The sequence below is a fragment of the Pseudomyrmex gracilis genome, unplaced genomic scaffold (genome assembly GCF_002006095.1).
Source record: "Pseudomyrmex gracilis isolate BER0280 unplaced genomic scaffold, ASM200609v1 scaffold_21, whole genome shotgun sequence".
Lineage (NCBI taxonomy): Eukaryota > Metazoa > Arthropoda > Insecta > Hymenoptera > Formicidae > Pseudomyrmex > Pseudomyrmex gracilis.
Genome location: NW_018020605.1, coordinates 1116944 through 1122943, shown reverse-complemented (window position 1 = coordinate 1122943; position 6000 = coordinate 1116944). Strand labels below are relative to the sequence as shown.

General features: G+C 37.2%; 1 protein-coding gene across 1 annotated transcript in view; it reads left to right on the top strand.

Moving 5' to 3' along the window:
- Positions 1 to 6000, top strand: part of LOC109851846 (aquaporin AQPcic-like) — a 30022-nt gene that overhangs the window by 1245 nt on the left and 22777 nt on the right. The window contains exon 2 of the transcript XR_002249939.1: positions 425 to 574. The gene's annotated coding sequence lies outside the window, so the exon portion shown is untranslated. The remainder of the gene's footprint in view (positions 1 to 424; positions 575 to 6000) is intronic.

Genomic DNA, 6000 nt, shown 5'->3' with positions numbered 1-6000 from the left:
TTACTTACTGTCTCACGTTTGTTATTTGCACGATGATATATTTCGATTTTTCGATTTGAACGATACAATTCTGGTAGCGCAGCTGTGCTAAGACTACAAGCAAGATAAAGATATTAACATTATTTATAACAGTTTGTTTCCGTTTTTTGTTAAAAAAAAAAAAAAAAAAAAAATAGAAACTAATAAAAAGCAAAGCGCAAAAGCAAATATTCATACATATACACCGCGTATGTATGCATGTATATTTTTTATGCATGCGTTGTCGTTTATCGGTTTCACATTACTATTTTGTCGAAAGCAGCAAGCGAAAATGATAATTTCGCTGCACAATTTATTGCCATAATTTAGATAAGATAAAGTCAAGGGCTTGCTACTTTACATTAGGTTGACAAATAGTGGCATTACTATACCTTTTTTTTTACAGGGATTTAATTATACAACGATATGGAGCAAAATGGTGTCTCGATAATACCGCCGTCAGGTATCACGGAGAACTCAGTCGGGAAGAGCATCGGCATCTCGTTCAGATCCAACAGCACCATACAGTCGGCGAAGAAGCGATTGAAAACGTCCTGTGAGTATACAAAGTAACGACGCGATGACAATCCCGAGCCCGTTCAATGTCTTCAAGACTATACGTAAGACACCGGCAGAAATTGAAAGTGGAATGGTCTGTTTTTGAAATGCAAACAGTCAAGTTTTTATAGAAATTGTTTTTTTCACTAGCATCAGAGAAAAATCTTTAAAATGCAAACGTTTATTTACATCGCGTTTACAATGCGAATTCATTTACATTGTGTATCCATTAATGCACACATTTAGAGATGTTTAAATTTGTGATAAAGTCAATTGTATGTTTTTTTTTTTCATTATTTTATATTGCACACGCATATTTAAAATTTGATATACGCAATATAAAAATTTAGGTCGGTCGGGAAGAGAAAAGACTAGAAAAGTGATTTTGCGTAAAAGTCTAACGCGCGCCACGTTGCACAGAAGAAGTCGATCGATCGTGTAACAAGAGATGGAAAGGTTTTGACGAAGCGATCGCTCGTTCCGTGCTTTCGAGATTGACCTTAAACTCGCGAATCACCTGCGTTCGCGAATAGCTGCGACCTCCTATTACCTAGAATATTTCTCCTGCTCGCGCCGGTTTCCTAGCGGTGAAAGAAAGAAGAAAGCGCAGGTTGCACTAATGTATATATGTATATACACCGAGAGCGTATGTTAAGCGACCGCTCTAGAACCATTGAAAATTGGGTCGGAAATCGGATTCGGACTACGGAGGGAATTTCTCTCCTTTCGAGAGAAATGCGCGCGCGCGGAGCTCGTTTCCGTTGTACATTTCACCGGTATCAGCAGCATTCTCGATGCGAAACGGATATCCCTTGGTCGTCGGAAAAATTAGTTCTTCGTTGAATAAGTAACGCCATCGAAAATTTGTGCTAACAAACTTGTATCGTATTATTATATCTCTCTCTCATTACATTCTTCTTTCGCAGCAAAAGAATTTCTTTTTCAAATTTAACAAATTATTATTTACCCAGATAACCAAGACAGAATGAGCATATTTTGCAAAGTCTGCAATAACACATTATACCAGTACAATGCAGCATTCAAACATAATCTGTTATTTCAACTAGTGTCGACAGAAAAACAGAAAAAAAAGAATATGCATGTGTCATGCCATGATGCAAATATTATTGCATCAATCACACAGAACTTGCTCAAAAAAATGTAGCAGATTTGAAACATAACATGCTATTGTCATTTCATTCTTCACTTATTTCTATATTTTTGCTGTATTGTTTTCTTTACATATCGTGCCTACATAATTCACTCACTATGATGACACAGCTAAGTAGAATCTGCTGCAAAGTGCTGATTAAACCTGCGTGCATACTGCTGGCATACTGTTGGCATTTGGTTTGCTGGCTATCGGGGTATATTTTATTTGCGACGCGTAATTGAAGCACTCTACTTCAGAGTTTGATGAATCTGAATTTTTATCTATTTTTAAAGAAATTTATTTGAAGTATCTTTTAACATAAAGTCTTTCTTTTCTTCTTTCTCTCGTTTGTTTCGTTTTATTTCTATTCAAATCGCGTACAAGAATTTCTCAGTAAGTTGAAACCATTATGTAATATACACGACGGGGATTTGCGATCGATAGTGATGCTTCGTGCGTTTGATCTAGAAAGCGGATTGTGTGTCTTTTAACGGAAGTAACATTTCGGTCTTTTCTCTAGGAAAAAGAAAGTACATAATGCAATCGCGTCAGGAAAGGCGTTCGCGCGCGTATGTTTTTACAAGGGAATATACGCACTGTTTAAACGCCAGAGAGAGGAGTTCTCGCTAATAAAATTAGATGATAATTATTACGGAGCGAGACACTTGTGGTTAACATTATTAACGCGTCAGTTTTTGTTTCGTCCTTTTTTTCATTATATGGGTGCCTCGAGATCATTATCACAGAAGCAATCCGATATTCTTTCTTTACCCAGAGCTTGTTATGCGCTTCGTGACGTATCTATATACATAGTGAAGTGTTAATTAAAGCCTGAGTCATTATTTCCATTCCTCACAATAGATTCGGCGAAAGTTTCTAATGGACGACGAAAACAAAAAAACAAAACAAAAAAAAAAAAAAACAAGGACGTCGATGAGAAGAATTGATTATTTCTGAATGGCTTTTTGTGAAGTTTATCTGTCTGAGAAAATCTAAGAAAACGATACACACCGTAAAGCGAAACGCGACGAATTATCTGTGTGCACTTTCACCCGTTTCGGCTACGTTTATTAATTTACGCCCGTCGGAAACCGCGGAATTCACAGCGGATCTTATCGTCGGAGAAGCTGCTCTAGATTGCTCGACAAGACGTAATTATTGACAGATATATGTAGGAACATGTTGGAACAAACAAGAGACGTTCTGTGAAAATTAAACGCATCGCGGATTCTAGGATTTGGAAAAGGTTTCGCTCTTCCTCGTTTTGCAACAATTTTTATCGTTACAATCGCGCGCCACGATTTACCGATACTTTTCCGTCAGACTTGTTCTCACGCTGACGCTCCATTTCCATTTCGATCGTGCGATACAATAAAGTAGATACTTATATATGTATATATATATATATATATACATAGGTAGCCAACAGCGATGAGAACGCAATCAACGCGCGAGACTATTGTTCTCGGTTTTTTGGTTCGCGTTTCTTGAACTTCGAGCATCTCAAAGAAACAATATTCATCCGTTTTTTCACCGTATTTTTATTTCTCAAGGCGGCATGTTCGTCCTGTTTCTCAGCGCAAAATCTCACGGATGAGGATCGGCGCGCAAAATTGAAAAAAAAAGCGCCGTTAATCTTCACTTTGAAGTCGCTGCGCTCGCCACAATTTAGGAGGACAACAAGACGAAGAGAGAGACAGTCGGGAAGCAACATCGTGATACAACATCGAGTCTGTGGCTCGAGCAACGACAGTCATCGGACTCCGGCCGTTCACCGCGAACTTGACCCACTGTCATACTTGCAGCACCGCTAGTATGATTGCACGTGTACTAACGCGACCGCCACATGTTCACATACTTTCCGCTTCCTCTTGGGGACGCGATACTTTATCGCAAAAGGAAACAATATGGACACCTGCTGAATAGCAATGGTGTAACTATTATTTGGATAAGATTTTTCTTTTGTGTGTGTGTGTGTGTGTGTCGTTCGAAATTTCCAAAAATTCGTGAATATTAAAATTCTTCCTACTGTTTATCGAGAGTCTTTCAATGTTCGTTTTATAAGTACATTAACAATAATTTTATAATAACTATTCGTGCAATTGCACTTTATGTTATTATGCAAACTCGATGAGTTTCACGCAAGAAGAAAGAAAGAAGAAAAAAACGAAAGAAAGAAGTTGCAAGGTGTTTCTGCTGTTCTTATTTTGCATACCAACAGGAAGACTCGTCTTGTAACACTAATTATTATAAACTGCGTGCATCTCATACTGCATCTAATTATGTAGATAAAGATGAATTTATAGTAGTGATACTGCGTTCAACCTTTTATTTCTCTGTAATAAAATTGCAACATTCCGGATCCGTATCTTTCGTGCGTCTTGCTGTAATATATGGTCGACATAATGCATTTTGCTTACATTCTCATGATGATGTAACTTGCGTCACGTTTTGTGATACTTTATTATAATAACGAACTGTGTGCAATATCCAGCAATTGTGGTGTTGTTTACGTTTTCCTGATTCGTTAGATTGGAAAATCAAAATTATTGAAAATAATTGAAAGTCTCTTTGAATTGTAGATATCCAGATATGCATGCAAAAATAAAAAAGAGCGGCAACCGTATGAATATAAGCAATCAGCAGAGGATGCATATAAATATACAGTAAAAATATTTAGCTTGAAAAAAAAAAAAATTATAAACTCCAGAAATCTATTTCGCATTAGTGTTGATAGTGTTTCTTTTCCGGCTTTTCTCTTATTGGAATGTTTTACGCAACGCATCGAGTGAACGAAATTACTTTCGACGTTAGTACCCCTCGCAAATATAAATTCGTGGAAGGACTATGAAAATCGGTAGCGCAACGCAACGTCCGAGCTTGTATATAATAATGCGATAATAATTGATTATTGCCGTGGTCTTGCAAAAACAAATTACACACGAATTATCGACGACGTACAAAAGTTTAACCGGTAATTGAATCCGATTATATGCTTCTTCTTTGTTTCTTCCAGCAGATATTACAACGAGTTTTGCAAGCGGAAAATATCGTTTTCCTTACAAGGGAAAAATGCTTTTGCACGCTGAACAGTTGCGAGATCAAATAACTAGAGCGTATATACCGCCCGTTTAATTTTCCGCAGTTCGAGTAAGAAGCGAAAGCCGCGAGAGAGGAAAAATACGCGATAGAGAAAAGCACATCTGATATTTCGTACGCCGTTGCACTCTTGTGCATTCTTGATGTTTATGACGGTTAACCGAACTAATGTTTCATCCCCGTGTCTCTCTCAATGTGAATCAAGAATCTCTCCGCGATTACCTATTTTCTCCCATTCACGAAAATTTATTACATCCTCGCGGAAATATGTATGCGAAAATGCACATCTATATTAGGACACTCTACGTTTGAATATATGACATTTGGGACTCTTACACGTCCTTTGTTCTACTTTACTTAAATAAATGGATGTTTATGCGCGTGCGGTTCGTAACTCCCATCAACTTCGCTCAATAACGTTACGTTGTTGTAGCGATATTCATGTGTGTTACACACGTCAAGAAGAATGGTGGCTGAACAAAACGTTGATTAAACATTTTTGTTTTAAAACAATAATTTAAAAATTTAAAATTCAAAAATTTATTTAAATTTTAATTTAAAATTTAAAAATTCATAATTTACAACAATACACACAAAATATTGTATATTTTTTTGTCGCGAATCTTAAAAATAATCAACGCAAATCAGATTTCAATTTTCAAAGATGTACAAAAATATAAGCTGTTTGTCAAAGCATTTTCGCAGACATTTATGTCAGGTGAAAATTAACTTTTGCTATACTGTAGATTCTACGATTATCGAGGAAGACCGTATTAATCCGATTGTCGCGAATCACGTGACCGGTTGTATTTCACGCGCGGATGTGATATCGTTCTCATCATATTTCACGGCGTATCGCACCAGAGATTGTGCGTCGTTCTGCGCGAACGACGACGTTGTGCGTGTAAGCCATTACGGCAGAGATCGCAGATTTATAATGTATAAATTTTAACGTCGCGTAAAATCGCGTTACACAAACACATATTATATTGTTATATAACGTTCGGACACACACACACACACACACAGGCTCTTTGCCGGTCAGCCATAAGCAAATGTTACTTGGTCAGAAGCAATTGCGGCAGATTTTCAGTACTTTCACGCGTAATAATAACAAGTGCACGCTTACGTACGTGAAAACGCGTAAGCGTATGTGAAAACGCGATATCACA